This window comes from Nomascus leucogenys, chromosome 8, assembly GCF_006542625.1.
Source record: "Nomascus leucogenys isolate Asia chromosome 8, Asia_NLE_v1, whole genome shotgun sequence".
NCBI lineage: Eukaryota > Metazoa > Chordata > Mammalia > Primates > Hylobatidae > Nomascus > Nomascus leucogenys.
In genome coordinates this window covers 67,954,786-67,971,897 of record NC_044388.1, presented here as the reverse complement: position 1 = coordinate 67,971,897, position 17,112 = coordinate 67,954,786, and the positions used below count along the sequence as shown (strand labels likewise).

At 42.6% G+C, this 17,112-nt stretch overlaps 1 long non-coding RNA gene across 1 annotated transcript in view; it reads left to right on the top strand.

The window, feature by feature from the left end:
- The window catches only part of LOC115836353, a 53,736-nt gene extending 38,840 nt beyond the window's left edge, over positions 1 to 14,896 (top strand). The window contains exons 2-4 of the long non-coding RNA XR_004031372.1: positions 9,399 to 9,583; positions 9,897 to 10,003; positions 13,381 to 14,896. This is a non-coding gene — a long non-coding RNA (uncharacterized LOC115836353). The remainder of the gene's footprint in view (positions 1 to 9,398; positions 9,584 to 9,896; positions 10,004 to 13,380) is intronic.
- Positions 14,897 to 17,112: the final 2,216 nt, after the last annotated feature.

Here is a 17,112-nt window from a genome sequence, read left to right as displayed (position 1 = left end):
TTATCTCTAGTTCCTTCTAATTTCCTCTGCAGTAGCTGTCCCAAAATGTTACCCTTGAGAACATAAAACCCATCTCTTTCATTTGTCGTTAATGAGAAAGTTGGAGTTATCCAACATGCACTTCCTCAATTCTTCTCCTTCAGGGTCACAATTTCTTTATGCGGTTACTACATTCCATTGTCTTTTCTTTTTATCTTTGGGGATGTAGTGTCCTGTCCCATCTTAAGACTAATTTTTCCACTGTCTGAAATAAGACTTCGTTTTTTCTTTCTGAATATATGTGTTCCTCCCCACCCTCTATGTTCCTCTGATATTTTATTCACAGCCTTCCTCCCCTTGCTTTCTTTTCCATGGTTGATCTCATCCAGCTTCCTGTGGTAATCTTATCCCAATTCTCAACTTCCTTCCTGAGCTTTCACTATTGGCCACCTCCAAGATACACTATAAAATTTCAAACACTGAGCTTAAACTTATACTTATGGCCTTTCCCTCTAAACCCCATTTCATCTCAAGAATGCCCTATTTTTGCTGATACAGGGGAAATCCTCCCCGATGCATAGATTTGGAACCTGGGAATCAGCTTTAAATGTGCACTTTCCCTCATCCACCTCCCTCCATGGACAATCATTACAGATCATAGTGCCTTCCATATTGTAGATGTTTAAAAGGCATTCACAGTGTCTGATATCGGCACTGGAATAAAGTGGAAAGAACACTGCATTTTGAAACAGGAGATTTGTACTTGAATTCTGGCTTGAACATTAAGTACCTTTGTGATCTCTGGCAAGTCACTGAACTTCTCTTTGTCTCAGTTTCCTGTCTCCAAAAAGGCGATAGGAATAATGATCTCAAAGGATTGTTGTGAGATTACAGAGCCTAATGTCAAAAAAGTTCTTTGTAAATTCTAAAGTGACATGGTTTGATTTAATCTTTGGTATAACCAGGTGTATATTCCCAAATTGCTCTCATTCTCAGAGAGAAAAGATTTGTAAAAAACAAGTAGGGTTGGACCAGTTAAGAACCCCCCTTTTGCAATAGGCAAACTGTTCTCAATGGATCAAGTTCTGTATTAAGTTTGTCAGTTATTAGTTTGCACCCACATGAAATTGCTATCCATGTGGGTCTTTTTTTTTTTTGAGATGGAGTTTCACTCTTGTTACCCAGGCTGAAGTGCAATGGTGCGATCTCGGCTCACCACAACCTCCGCCTCCTGGGTTCAGTGATTCTCCAGCCTCAGCCTCCCGAATAGCTTGGATTACAGGCATGCACCACCACACCTGGCAAATTTTGTATTTTTAGTAGAGATGGGATTTCTCCATGTTGGTCAGGCTGGTCTCAAACTCCCGACCTCAGGTGATCCACCCTCCTCGGCCTCCCAAAGTGCTGGGATTACAGGCATGAGCCATCTTGCTCATGTGGATCATTTTTAAGGCAGTTGTTGGAAACTGCATATGGTCCAAACTAGCAGTGATCATACCTCCCTTTCACATTTCCTCAGGAGAATCTAGCCATTGGAAGGGCACATGGTTCCACTCGACATTGCACCAGCAAGTCCTTTGTGAATGATATTGGGGTGGAGGCAAAGGTTATGCCAGCTTCTGTCACTGTGCCTTAAGCACCAGCAGTTCTGTCCATTTGGGGGCCATAATTACCTCTGTACATCATAGAATGAATGTGAGGGGTGGAACTGCTGACCCATACACTGTAGTCACTTGGACTCATCAAGGGACAAAACACTTATAAGGTAACACTACTGTTATGATTAGCATTGTTAGGTTCATTATCGACATCAAGGTCTCTGATGTTTTATTAAGATGTGGAAGTCTTTAACTTACTAAATGATGATGGTATTGTGTATGATTTATCACATCTATTCTTTAATCTGCTGCTACTTATTCTAAGTGCTTGGGGCTTGGTGCTGAGGTCTATTGTGGCTCCCTTTCAGCTGACAACTTCATCTTTAAGAAAAATATCCCTTTCTTATGTAGCCTAATAAATATCAACAAAATGAAATAAGATAATATCTTCCTTAACTAAAATATATCTGATAGGAAGACGGGCCTGATAGGATTGCCTTTTGGGGTGGAGCTATCAACCTCAGAATGCAACTCTTTATTTAAATATAAAGCTATAAAAGAGAAACTTGTTTTCATATTGTGTGTCAGTGTGTATATATACATATTCAAAAAATAATTTTTTTTCAGAATGGGACACTTTCTACTTAACAAAACATTACAAGTAACCTTGACTATACAATGTAAGGCACGTCACCTCTTTAGATACTGCATCTTCCTGATTCTATACTCAATGAGGTACAAACGCAAACTCCAGTTCTGGTGTTCTTATGTAGTGTTTAATTGTACAGATTCCATAAAAAATCACTTGATATAAAGAAAACAAATACTCTTTTTTATTGCTGCACTACTTTTGCCAGCAAATGCTGTGGGGGTGCTTTTTATTTATGGATTTTTCACAATGCCAGAGAGCTTTTGTCTTTTTTAGTGCTTTATATTTATGGTTGCGGGATGATCATTTTCTGGTTGGTTTCACATTGAGCTCTTTCAGAACTAGTTGGAGTACTAATAGTTTCATACTGTTTATACTTTCTCCCCGAGTCCTATGTTAAATCTTTTTCACTCTATCAGTGACACTGCAGTATATTATGCTGTACATTCTTAGGCTATTAACTTTGGGCACTGCTAATGATTTCTTTTATATATATATATCACATAAAACATGTAAATGTTTCTTATTAAAACAAGAAAACTCAAAACACAATCAACCTTATCAACAAAAGCTGGAGATTTTCTTTCTCCAAGTGAGATTGTAAGCCAGAAACAGGTTTGTAAAATCCCAGTGTTGGGAAACAAAGTAAATTATAAAAGACCCCTAAAGGGAGAGATTTAGTTTTCTTAAAAAACAACTTGCTTGGTATTCCATTCCTACACTGAAAAATTTTAAAAAGTAACACATTTGAAAAATCAACAGTAGCAGCACAGCAGTTTTCTCGACTACAAGAAAATATCTGAGTCTCTGTGAGAAGACTGGAAGCCAGAAAAGGTGGAAGAATCTGAGTCACCTGCAATCTCACATCATTGTGCTCAGATCCTTTAAAGGAGCTCTGAGGAGTATCTTACCTTACCTCTGGAAGCTCAGAGCCCGTGAGGATTTAATCTGGAATTAGAATGTGTAAAGTAACTGGAGAACAAGCACTCTTAGGGGCGAAGTTTAACAATGAAAGATTTAAGGGAATAAGGTGATTCAGAAATGACCCCTGAACACAAGAAATGGAACTGATTAGAACAAAAGCAACCAGTATTTGCATCCTTAAATCGAGGATTGCCTACTCATAAAAAGTCTTTGGAAGCCAGTGGGCTCCTGACTGACTTTGCTGTTCGGCTTCCTTTACACTGTGCCTTCTTGAACCAGCAGGGTTTTCACTCGCGTCCGTGTGAAGAGACTACCAAACAGGCTTTGTGTGAGCAATAAAGCTGTTTATTTCACCTAGGTGCAGGCGGGCTGAGTCCGAAAAGAGAGTCAGCGAAGGGAGATGGGGGGGGCATTTTATAGGATTTGGGTAGGTAAAGGAAAAAGGGGGGGTTTTCTGGTGGGCAGGAGTGGGGGGTCACAAGGTGCTCAGTAAGGGAGCTTTTGAGCCAAGATAAGCCAGTAGAAGGAATTTCACAAGATAATGTCATCAGTTAAGGCAGGAACAGGCCATTTTCACTTCTTTTGTGGTGGAATGTCATCAGTTAAGGAACCGGCCATCTGGATGTGTACGTGCAGGTCACAGGGGATATGATGGCTTAGCTTAGGCTCAGAGGCCTGACATTCCTGTCTTCTTATATTAATAAGAAAAATAAAATGAAATAGTGGTAAAGTGTTGGGACAGTGAAAATTTTTGGGGGATGGTATGGAGAGATAATGAGCGATGTTTCTCAGGGCTGCTTCGAGCGGGATTAGGGGCGGCGTGGGAACCTAGAGTGGGAGAGATTAAGCTGAAGGAAGATTTTGTGGTAAGGGGTGATATTGTGGGGATGTTAGAAGAAACATTTGTCATTTAGAATTATTGGTGATGGCTTGGATATAGTTTTGAATGAATTGAAAAACTAAGCGGAATAAGAGAAGGAGAAAAACTGGTATTAAAGGACTAAGAATTGGGAGGACCTAGGACATCTAATTAGAGAGTGCCTAAGGAGGTTCAGCATAGCCTTGCCAGCAAAGATTATTTATTTACTTTAAGAGTTAAGAATGGTGGTTTGGGTACAGCACCAGGAGATATCAGCTGTGATGGCTTGGAGAAACAGTGGAAACTGGCAGTATAAACAAGAGCAGGGCATGTATGAGTAGTTGAGAACAGTGAATAGGAGTATGACTAGACAGAAGATAGTAGGGATGACAAGTTTTTTGGGGCACAGTCCAAGTTGGTCTGGTGTCTGGAATGAGACTGTCGCCTAATAAAAAGAAGCGTCTATATAGGAGCTCAAATGGGCTGTACCTTTTAGCATTCCAAGGACAGGCCTGAATTCTGAGAAGGGAAAGTGGTAAAAGCATTGTCCAGTCCTTTTTAAGTTGGTGGCTGAGCTTGGTGAGGTGTGTTTTTAAAAGGCCATTAGTCTGTTCTACCTTTCCTGAAGATTGAGGACTGTAAAGGATATAAAGGTTTCACTGAATACTAAGAGCCTGAAAAAATGCTTGGCTGATTTGACTAATAAAGGCCGGTCTGCTATCGGACTGTATAGAGGTGGGAAGGCCAGACCAAGGAATGATGTCTGACAGAAGGGAAGAAATGACCGTGGTGGCCTTCTCAGACCCTGTAGGAAAGGCCTCTACCTATCCAGTGAGTGTCTACCTAGACTAAGAGGTATTTTAGTTTCCTGACTCGGGGCATGTTGAGTAAAGCTAATTTGCCAGTCCTGGGCGGGGGCAAATCCCTGAGCTTGATGTGTAGGGAAGGGAGGGGGCCTGAATAATCCTTGAGGAGTAGTAGAATAGCAGATGGAACACTAAGAAGTTATTTCCTTGAGGATAGATTTCCACAATGGAAAGGAAATGAGAGGTTCTAAGAGGCGGGCTAGTGGCTTGTACTATAGCATAGCCTGCCTTTGCTGGTGTGTTGCGATTAGGCCTGGTGGAACTGCCATCAATAAACCAAGTGTGATCAGGGTGAGGAATAGGGAAGAAGGAAATGTGGGGAAATGGGGTGAACATCAGGTGGATCAGAGAGATGAAGTCATGAGGGTCAGGTGTGGTATCAGGAATAATGTGGGAGGCCAGATCGAAGTCCCGGCCAGGAACAATGGTAATTGTGGGAGACTCAACAAAGAGTGAGTACAGCTGAAGGAGCCAGGGAGCAGAAAGTATATGCATCAGGTGTGCGGAAGAAAATAGATTTTGGAAATTATGAGAGCTGTAGAGAATGAGTTGAGCATAGTTTGTGATTTTAAGGGCCTCTAAAAGTATTAGGGCGGCAGCAGCCGCTGCACAGAGACATGATGGTCAGCCTAAAACAGTAAGGTCAAGTTGTTTGGACAAAAAGGCTACAGGATGCGATCCCGGTCCTTGTGTAAGAATTCTGACTGCACAGCCCTGCACTTCGGCTGTGTGTAATGAAAAGGGTTGGGATGAGTCAGGGAGAGCTAGGATGGGGGCAGTCTCTAAAGCTGTCTTCAAGGAACGGAAAGAGGAGTGGGGAAAGGATTTAGGATCTATGGGGTCAGCTAGGTTTCCTTTTGTGAGTTTATATAATGGTTTTGTTAGGATGGCAAAACCAGGTATCTAAAGGTGAAAGCATCCAACTATGCCCAGGAAGGAAAGGAGTTGTTGTTTTGTAGAAGGGGTTGGGGTTTGAGAGATTAATCGGACACAATTGGCAGGGAGAGCACGTATGTTTTTATGAGAATTATGCTGAGACAGGTAACAGATAAGGAAGAAATTTGGGCTTGACAAGTAATGGGGGCTGTTTGTGAAGCCTTGCAGCAGTACAGCCCAGGTAATTTGCTGAGCCTGCTGGGTGTCAGGGTCAGTCCAAATGAAAGCAAAGAGAGGCTGGGATGAAGGGTGAAAAGGAATAGTAAAGAAAGCATGTTTGAGATCCAGAACAGAATAATGGATTGTGGAGGGAGGTATTGAGGATAGGAGAGTATATGGTTTTGGCACCATGGGGTGGATAGGCAAAACAATTTGGTTGATAAGGCATAGATCCTGAACTAACTTGTAAGGCTTGTCTGGTTTTAGGACAGGTAAAACGGGGGAATTGTAAGGAGAGTTTATAGGCTTTAAAAGGCTGTGCTGTAGCAGGCGAGTGATAACAGGCTTTAATCCTTTCAAAGCATGCTGTGGGATGGGATATTGGCATTGGGTGGGGTAAGGGTGATTAGGTTTTAATGAGATGGTAAGGGATGCATGATCGGTCACCAAGGAGGGAGTAGAGGTATCTTATATTTGTGGGTTAAGGTGGGGGGATACAAGAGGAGGACGCAAAGGAGGCTTTGGATTGGGAAGAAGGGCAGCAATGAGATGTAGCTATAGTCCAGGAATAGTCAGGGAAGCAGATAATTTAGTTAAAGTGTCTTGGCCTAATAAGGGAACTGGGCAGGTGGGGATAACTAAAAAGGAGTGCTTAAAAGAGTATTGTCTAAGTTGGCACCAGAGTTGGGGAGTTTTAAGAGGTTCAGAAGCCTGGCTGTCAATACCTACAACAGTTATGGAGGCAAGGGAAACAGGCCCTTGAAAAGAAGGTAATGTGGAGTGGGTAGCCTCTGTATTGATTAAGAAGGGGATGGACTTACCTTCCACTGTGAGAGTTACTTAAAGCTCAGTGTCCGTGATGGTCTGTGGGGCTTCCGAGGTGATCCGGCAGCGTCAGTCTTCAGCCGCTAAGCTGAGAAGATCTGGGAAGTAGTCAGTCAGAGAGCCTTGGGCCAGAGTTCCAGGGTCTCTGGGAGTGGCTGCCCAGGTGAATTGAACAGTCCGATTTCCAGTGGGGTCCTGCACAGATGGGACAAGGCTTAGGAGGAATCCTGGGCTGCGGGCATTCCTTGGCCTGGTGGCCAGATTTCTGGCACTTGTAGCAAGCTCCTGGGGGAGGCGGTTCTGGAGGAATGCCTGGCCACTGCAGTTTAGTCATTTGGAAGTTCTTGTGTGCTGGACATGTGGCTGGGGTTTGTCTCACAGTGGAGGCAAGGAATTGCAACGCAGAAATATGTTGCTACTTGGCTGCCTCTACTCTATTATTGTACACCTTGAAGGCGAGGTTAATTAAGTCCTGTCGTGGGGTTTGAGGGCTGGAATTTAATTTTTGGAGTTTTATTTAATGTCGGGAACAGACTGGGTAATAAAATGTATATTGAGAATAAGACGGCCTTTTGACCTTTTAGGGTCTAGGGCTGTAAAGCATCTCAGGGTTGCTGCCAAATGAGTCATGAACTGGGCTGGATTTTTATATTTGATGAAAAAGAGCCTAAATGCTATCTGATTTGGGATAAAGAAAAAGGAGCATTAACCTTGACTATGCCTTTAGCTCCAGCTACCTTTTTAAGAGTAAATTGCTGGGCAGGTGGGGGAGGGCTAGTCATGGAATGAAACTTTAAGCCAAACCGGTTGTGAGGAGGGGAGGTGATAAAAGGATTATAGGGTGGAGGAGTGGAGGCTGAGGAAGAATTGGGACTTAGCTCGGCCTGGCAAGGAGGGGAGAGGTCAGATGGGTCTGTAGAAAGGAAGATTAGAAAGACTCAGTGACGCTTGGGGTTGGGACTGAGGGGACAGGCGGGAGGGAAAGAAGGAAGATTTGGGACGAGTTGCATTGCGAACAGAGACTAGGGAGGGACGGATGTGTAAAAGAATGCCTGGACATCAGGCACCTTAGACCATTTGCCTATTTTATGACAAGAATTATTTTGATCTTATAGGATGGAAAAATTGAAAGTGCCATTTTCTGGCTATTTGGAACTACTGTTGAGTTTGTATTGGGGTCAAGCGGCATTGCAGAAGAAAATAAGATGCTTAGATTTTAAGTCAGGTGAGAGTTGAAGAGGTTTTAAGTTCTTAAGAACACAGGCTAAGGGAGAACAAGGAGGAATGGAACGTGGAAGCTTGCCCATAGGCAAGCCCAGAGAAAAGAGAGTAGAGACACAGAGAAGGGGTGGGGAGTTCTTGCCTTCCAGAAAAGCAGAGAAGGGGTCGGGGCATGGAAATAAGGGGTTGGGGCGCAGAGATGAGAGGTTGGGGCATGGAAATAAGGGATCGGGGTGCAGAGATAAGAGGTTGCGGTGTGGAAATAAGGGATTGGGGCACAGAGATAAGAGGTTGGGGTTCCTGCCCTTCCCCCAGAAAAGCAGGACTTGTCATTAAGGGTGAAGGAGAAGGGATTGAGGGGTTCTTGCCCCTCCCCCAGAAAAGCGGAGAAGGGATAGAGACACGGAGAGAAGGGGTTAGGGTTCTTGCCCCTCCCCCAGAAAAGTGGGACTTGCTGCTAAGGGTAAAGGACCAAGGCAGGCATCCCTGTGTGGTCTGACACCTCTGAAACCTGGGTGAATAATCAGAGACGTGTTCCTGCAATGATTAAACACCAAGGGAAGGCTGCCTTCCCAGTCCGTGACCGGTGCCAGAGTTTTGGGTCCATGGATAAAACGTGTCTCCTTTGTCTCTACCAGAAAATGAAAGGAATTGAAATTAAGAGAAGGGAGAGATTGAAGTGTGGCGCCAAGATTGAAAGGAGAAAGAAGTTGAGGGATAATGAGGGAGGTTGGAGAAGAGAGTAAAAAGAGGCTGCTTACCAGATTTGAAATTGGTGAGATGTTTCTTGGGCTGGTCGGTCTGGGGACCTGAGGTTGTAGGTGGATCTTTCTCACAGAGCAAAGAGCGGGAGGACAGGGGATTGATCTCCTAAGGGTGATTCAGAAAACGCTTTTTATAGAGGTAGAAACACCTAATTTGGACATTTTCAGGACACACAGTCCATGGGATAAGGTTGGATGGGATGGAAGAGACAGTACAGCAAAAAGTAATGGGTTAAGACGAAAAGTCACATGCAGTGAAAATGAGAGAGGACAGAAACTACTGGGGAACAAATAAAGGCAGAGAAAAGAAGGGATAACTAGAGTAATGTAATAAAGGAAGTTGGATTTCTAATACGACTTAATCTATGCCTACAGCTAGAAAGCTAGTGATATGGTACATGCAAAAATGAGGACAGAATTTTTTTTTTTTTCTTAATGCACTAAGGGGGACTAAAGAAACATTTACAAAATATTTATTGGGGTTGCCCCAGCAGCATACAGACAACCACGTTTGGCTGGGTCCTTCCCTGCCCAGACCTACTCCCCTTGGGGCAATGGAAGGAGGAGGCACTGCAGCAGCCTAGTTCTCTGTCCTTACAATTGTTCATCTGCTTCCAGAAAATGGTGCCTGAGATGAGCAAGGTCAGCAGACACGAAGTGAGGTTAACGTCAGGTTTCCTTGCCAGCATTGGGAACTCTGGATACAATGGAGAGTCACAGCTGGTCAAACCCGGAACTGCTTGCTCCTTGAAATGGCCAGAGAGGCCCATCCCAGAGCCATCTCATCATCTCTCCTCAGACAGGTGAACCTCTTCTGGTGGCGATGGGGTGGGGAAGAACAGAGATCAAAGCAAAGCAAAACCAAACAAAATGAAAGCATAATTGTTAACATGTTTTTTTTCTCTTTTTACACACATGCATTATAATTTAACTACTCTGAGTTCTTTCCTTAAATTTCCCAAATTAAGGATTGGCTTTGCTGGCAGATATCTTTTCCCCAAATAAAACTGGGCACTTTCTTAAGAGTTCCATGTTCAAGGTTAATGTTATGGTGTGTAGCTTGGCCTTTTTGAACACTTGATGGAGAAAGCTAATCAGTGGATCTGTTGTCTCTAGGAAACCGAGGAGGAAAACAATCAGCTCTGTTCTCTCTGGGCCGAGGGAGTGAGCTGTAATGAGGGAGCACATGAATGCATTGGGTGCCCTCAGACCTGAACACACAGGTTAGCACCACCTGCCTGGCTGACCTGGCTCACAGGTGCGTGGTTGCCAGGTAACGCTTGGTATCTCAGGGTGCCTTCAGAAGCCTAGCAGTTGGCTTGGGGAGGTGTGGGCATGGCCTGGGGCGATGGTGGGGGCAGGACAGACGGAGTCACTGTCAGGGCAGCTGGCAGCACCACTGCTCCTCACCTCTGTAGCAAGTGGAAACAAGCCGGCTCGCCCTGAAGCCCTGAAGGGCCGATCTTCTTCCTCAGCTGCCTGTGTTGTGAAAGGGCTCTCTGATTAGAAATGAGCTTACAGATGCAGAAGGGAGAAAATAAAACGCGTGCTGTGCGTTATATAAAGCCCCCCATTTCTCTCTCCCTCACACACACATATACGTGTGTTTTACATAAATATAAATATAAAGCACACATCTGTCCTTTATAAAGTTATATTCTAAAAATTCCTCTCAAACTTGGGCAACGTTATAGAGCATGTTATCACGTATGTGAAGGGCAAAATGATGTTTGGGAAGAGCTGCTGACTGGTTGAAAACACCTGGTTTCTAGCCCTAAATTTGCAAGTTTCTTGATTCTCCAGTGTTACTGGAGAGTCACTCCATCATTTTAGACTCACATGAAATCAGCCCAAATCCCTGTGTGTCCTGAAAAACCCAGAATTCCCCTCAGTCTCTTTATGTGCTCTTGAGGGCTTGATTCCCTTGCCCTCTCTCTGGACCCCACTTCCTTCTTGCACAGATGTAATTAATTTCCATCCTTAGTTATCGCATGTCCATTGCATATGTTCTTCACACAGAGTCTGCCATTTCCTAAGCTCTGGCAAATTCATAAATCTGGAACACCTTGTTCCCAAATAATGCCAGATGTATAAGAACTCCTCCCCTAAGCTAATGCTCATTTCTCTTTTGGTGGTAGTACTTGTTCCTGGTCAAGTTGTGTACTCTTATGGACCTTTCTTTCATTCTACTTGATCAAGAAAGCTTTATGTGAGTGGATAGGCACAGTGTCACTGTATAGAGCAGAATAGGTTGTACACTGTGGTGGTCCTGGACTGCAATTAATTTGCAAAGATAGGCTCAATGTGTAAGAGTCAGTGTTTTTAGAATTGGCCTCAGTAGGTGCGTTAGGTCCACAGAAAGATGAATATTGGAAACCAGCTGCCCTCTCCGATCCATGGCCTGTCATTGCAGCTGAGTCATTCCTGTGCAGAGTACTACTTTTTCACCCTAGGATATGCGTATGTTCCTGAATCTGTCTTGGGTGAGGAAAAGATGAGTTATCTAATAAAGTTATGGGAAAGCTAAGAGCTTGAGGTTAAGCAGAGGCAGCCAAGCTGTTTTCTTCCCACCCGGTATCAGGCAGGCTAACGGAGAGATCACACAAGCCAACCTTCCTAGCCCAAGGGCTATCATTCTGCTTTATATGTTTGAGTCATTGTGAGAAGAGAAAGATTTACAGGTGTTCTTTCAACACTTATTCAACAAATATTTATTGAACACCTACTCTATTCTGAGCTCTGCAGTGTGTTCAGAAACCAGGGCTGCAAACAAGTCATTCTTCCTTACTATCCTTGAACACTGCTCTTTTTAACTGCCTCTAGATCTAAGTATCAATCCATGTATTGATTGAATGCGTACATGTATAAAGGCTCTTGCAGGCTGACATTGTCAATATTTGCAACGTCTAAGACTTGCAGACTTGGAGGCAGCTTATTTTCTGTGGGTATGTGCTTTCATGTATCTTAGAGTGCAGCCCAACTTGAGTTTATATTATAAATTTTTTTTTTTTTGAGACAGTTTCACTCTTGTTACCCAAGGTGGAGTGCAATGGTGCAATCTCGACTCACTGCAACCTCCACCTCTCGGGTTCAAACAACGTTCCTGCCTCAGCCTCCCAAGTAGCTGGGATTACAGGCACACACCACCACGCCCGGCTAATTTTTTGTATTTTTAGTAGAAACAGGGTTTCACTGTGTTAGCCAGGCTGATCTCGAACTCCTGACCTCAGGTGATCTGCCCGCCTCTGCCTCCCAAAGTGCTGGGATTACAGTCGTGAGCCACCGTGCCTGGCCACAAATTTTTTTTTTTTTTTTTTTTTTAAGTTAAAACCAAATAAGCAGAAAACCTAACTCTCACACAGACTGAGCCCAAGACTGGGGAAAGGATGCTTTAAGGTACTTTTTCAGAAGCCAAGACTGGGGAAAGGATGTTTTAAGGTACTTTTCAGAAGCCAAGTCAATCTGCTGCTGCATTGTGGTACTATAGAGTCTCAGTGTTGAATATGTATTTGAAATTTTTTTTTTTTTTTTTTTTTTTTTTTTTTTTTTTCTAGATGGAGTTTCACTCTTGTTGCCCAGGCTGGAGTGCAATGGTGTGATCTTGGCTCACTGCAACCTCCGCCTCCTGGGTTCAGACAATTCTGCCTCAGCCTCTCAAGTAGCTGGGATTACAGGCACCTGCCACCATGCCCAGCTAATTTTTTGTATTTTTAGTAGAGATAGGGTTTCTCCATGTTGGCCAGGCTGGTCTTGAACTCCTGACCTCAGGTGATCTGCCTGCCTTGGCCTCCCAAAGTGCTGGGATTGCAGTGAAAATAGGTTTTTTAAAGAAAAATGTAAATACTTGTAGAGTGATGTTAATAGTTCAGTAGATGAAATTTTTCCTATTTGATCATAACTAACTCCAAGTTCCATAATATAGAGAGAGATGCCTAGTTCATTAATGAAATGCCATATTTGGCATGGAATGAGAAAATATGGCTCTTGGTACTAGTCATCACCAGTGATGTTATATCTCTAATGTGTGAATGAGGAAAATACAACCTTTGTAAAGCCTTTGGCCCCCATCCAGAGGTTCATTCAGTGCCAGAGACAAGGGCTTGGGAGGAGAGCTCCTCTTTCTGATCATGCCAACTCTCTTCAGGAGCACTGAAGTGGTACCACATGTCTTCAAGTGCAGCTCACAGAGCTTGGTGGGTTTTCAGAAAGAATTTTGTCATGCTGATTCTAGAACAGTGTTATCCAACCTTTCAAAACTCAAAACTCCTATAATGCTTTCTCATTCTGTCTTCTAGAGAAGCCAAGCCAGCCAGAAATGTGTTGTTCAGCTGTGGAGTCTGTTACAAAGGCACCAGGAATATTAAATATGTTTTATCAAACTGCTTATGACCCCCTACACAAACCTTTTAGAAACTCTGATGAGATGTTTCCCTTCACTGGGGGGAGCCATAATCCTGTGTGCCTTGGACATTCCCAGTTTACTCTTGTTCTGATGTAAATATTACTGTTGCGTGTTCCTCGCACTCTCATACGTGGCTCAGTTTGACTGGCGAGGTATATGGTCGCCTTATCTTTACCCTGGATCCTTCTCTCCCAACAGTTGAGAATAACTCATCCAGGGTTGTTGAATGGTGGAGGATCTTTCAAAATCAGCAGCTAGAAGGTCGAGAACCCTTCATGCCATACTAAGAAGTTTCATGCTAGGCAAAGAAGAGTAACAAGGTATTTCAGCAGGTGAATGATGTGAGTAAATATTTGCTTCAAAAAAGTGTATTGTAATAATCCATGTGAGAAGAAATGGGAACACTAGCAATGACCTTTGAAGAATTATACCTTTGTATCTGGGAAGTCTTGAGCTCAAATGAGAGAGAACTCTTACTATGAGTGAATTGCAATTAGAGTCCTGTCACCTCTACTTAAATCTCTCAAACGTAAACCATTGGAGTAACCTTTCCTTGCTTCTCATCTTTCAATAAGGCTTGTGTGTGCTATTAACAAAATACCACAGCATCCCAGAGCAGGATGCCTTTCAGTGATGAATCAATTGATTCCCACGTGCTAGTGTATAAATTGTTAACTGCTTCAGGATTCATAGGGATGAAAGATGCTTTATTTATTGTCCTTTGAGATGAAAGATGCATAATTTATGGCACTAGGATTACTATTTTATTTACTCTTGTGATGCTGAAATCACATTCTTTTCTGGTGATGGAATTGGAGAATCTCTTTTAATTTGTGGGCAAGTGGCTTATTAAAAGCTTCAGAGTTGGAGGGTTTGGCTACACAAAAGTGGGTGTTGTCTCAAGGAAGCAGTATGGTGCTTTTGTTGCTAACACAAAGACTTTATTCTCCTGCTCACAAGCGTTAGTGAGATGTTAAACATGTGTGCATGATGTAAAGATGTTGGCTCTGATACGTGTTCATGTAGGCTTAAGGTTTAGAATGACATAATTAGGTTCATTCTGTAAAAGTATCTTAAAATATCGCAGTTGTAGACTTCGCAGAGTTTTCTCTTCCAGTGGGTCCGGGACGTTTGTATGGCATACTTCTGTGTTCCTAGGCAATCACGTTTTCCAGCATCCGAAAATATCCACAACTTTGTGTTCAGGAAAATGTCCAGCGTCTTTTGTTGATAGAATCTTTAGAATTTCATTGCCTGAAAATCTCTTTGTAGCTTTGCTGAAAAGCCTAGTTTAGTTCGTTTGTTTTCTTACTTTTAACTAAAAGTTGTGGCTCACTTCTTGGCAGCAAGGTTTGGGACAATTTCTTTAATTAAAGAAAATATTTGCCTTGTGTCATCCTGCCTCAGAAGGCCTATGGGAGGCCATGTGTGGATTGGGGTGAGGTAGGAATGTTGGATAATTGTTTCTACCTGGTATTTCCACCAATACACTCTACCTTTGGTGGAACCAATGTCATCTCGACATTTTAGGGATCACAGTAGTAAAAAGTGTGGAAATAAAAGAACAGGGTCAGGCTAGCCAATAGCTTCTTTTTCTTTCTTTTCCCTGACAGAAAAGTGCTTTCCCTTAGACTGATGGCCAAATAGCAATACAGGTTGAGTATTCCTTATCCAAAATGCTTGTGATCAAAAGTGTTTTGGATTTCTGATTTTTTGTTTTGGATTTTGAAATATTTGAAAATGCACAATGAAATATCTTGGGGATGGGACCCAAATCCAAACATGAAATTCACTTATGTTTCTTATATAACTTATGCACTTAAGCTGGGGTAATTTTACACAATATTTTAAATAATCTTGTGTATGCAACAAAGTTTGTAGATGAGGTCAGGTGTGCAATTTTCCACCTGTGGAGTTGTATTGGTGCTGAAAGAGATTTGGAGTTCAGAGCATTTCATATGTTGGATTTTCAGATGAAGGATGCTTAATTTGTAGTAGGAAAGGAAAGGGAGCTATAGACAGAGGGTCCCAGACACTGTTGGGTAATGTTGTATGAAGAATCGAGCAGCAACTGTACAGAATACTCAAGAAAACAAATAGATCTGAAAATGATGTTACCAATTTGGTTGCATGATTCTACTTTATTGGGATGTAAATTTGCTTTCTTTTTTTTTTTTTTTTTTTGAGACAGAGTCTCGCTCTATCGCCCAGGCTGGAGTACAGTGTCATGATCTCAGCTCACTGCAACCTCCTCCTCCTGGGTTCAAGCAATTCTTCTGCCTCAGCCTCCTGAGTAGCTGGGATTACAGGAGTGTGCCACCACGCCTGGCTAATTTTTGTATTTTTAGTAGAGAAGAGGTTTCACCATGTTGGCCAGACTGGTCTCAAACTCCTGACCTCGTGATCTACCCACCTCAGCCTCCCAAAGTGCTGGGATTACAGGTGTGAGCCACCATGCCCAGCCATAAATTTACTTTCTTAACCAGAGTCAGTTTGGCATTTCTAAGAATGCTCTTTTGGAAATAGAGAAGGCATTACTAGAAACTGCAGTTCCTTTGCCTTCCATCCCCAAAACAGAGAAGTGTGACTTTAAAGAAAAATTCTATTTGACACTAGAAACAAATGAAGGAAAGCGAAAGCGTAACTAATAACTATCTTTATGTGTATGGAAAACTCTGGCTTAAGTTAAGGAGGACTAGCAATTATGTCTTTACTGAGGACAGAAATGGACTTTAACTAAATTGAGGGATTAGAATTAAGTTTAAGAAAGCCCTTTTACTTTGACTCCATCCACTACTAATGTTAGGTTTTATACAGCTTGTTTCTCTGGATATCTGTTGCTTTTGTTGTCATCATCATTGTACTTATAGTTGTTTCAGCAAAGGACAGATCTCTACCTATCTGGAATGACTTTAATAATGTATAATATTTGGCGTTCAAACATGTTCCTTTGCAAATAAGGAATTAAGCCTATATTTCCCTCAGGTCACTTGGCTGGTACCAGGACAAGAACCTCAGTTCCTAAGCACTGACACCGAGATGTTTTTTGTGCAGCAGACTCTGGGGTCATTCACAGTAGCAAGAGATCATGCTAAATAATTCTGGAGGCTTCTTCCTACTTTGGATATTTGAATCTAAAAAAAGATTTTACCTTTGCAAAACTTGAAATCATATTTATTAAATTTATTAAATTTATAAGTTATCTATTTCTTCATAATGTGTAAGGTATAGAATTTTTACTTTAGTTTCTCATTGAGGGTTTAAAGAAAATTACCTAGTGTATTAGTAAGGGTTCTCCGAACCAATAGGATATATACAGATAGACAGATAGAGAGATAAGAGCGGATTTATTTGGAGAATTGGCTTAGGTGATTATGGAAAGTGAGAAGTCCCATGGACAGGCCATCTGCAAGCTGGAAACCCTGGGATACCATTAGAGTGGCTCCGTCTAAGTCTGAAAGCCTCAGAACCAGGGAAGTCAATGGTGTAAGTCAATGGTGCAAGAATCAAGGATGGGGGTTGGGAGGGAGGGCAAGGAGGCACTGGCGCAAGTCCTGGAGTCCAAAGGCCAGGGAACCTGGAGTTCTGATGTCCAAGGGCAGAAGGGCATCTCAGCTTCAGTAGAGAGAGTGAGCAAATTCGTCTTTCCTCTGCTTTTGTTCTATCTGGACCCTCAGCCAGATAGAGGGTCAGTGGACAGACAGATGTGCCTGTCCACACTGGGGTGGATCTTCCTTACTTGGTCTACTGATTCAAAGGCCAATCTCATCCAGAAACACCCTCACAGACACACCCAGAAATAATGCTTTACCAGCTAACTGAATATCCCTTAATCCAGTCAACTTGACACCTAAAATGAACCATCATACATGGTATCGTTTTCTTTCCTTCTTGTGTGTGTGTGTGTTTGCCTTATAAATGTGCAAAATG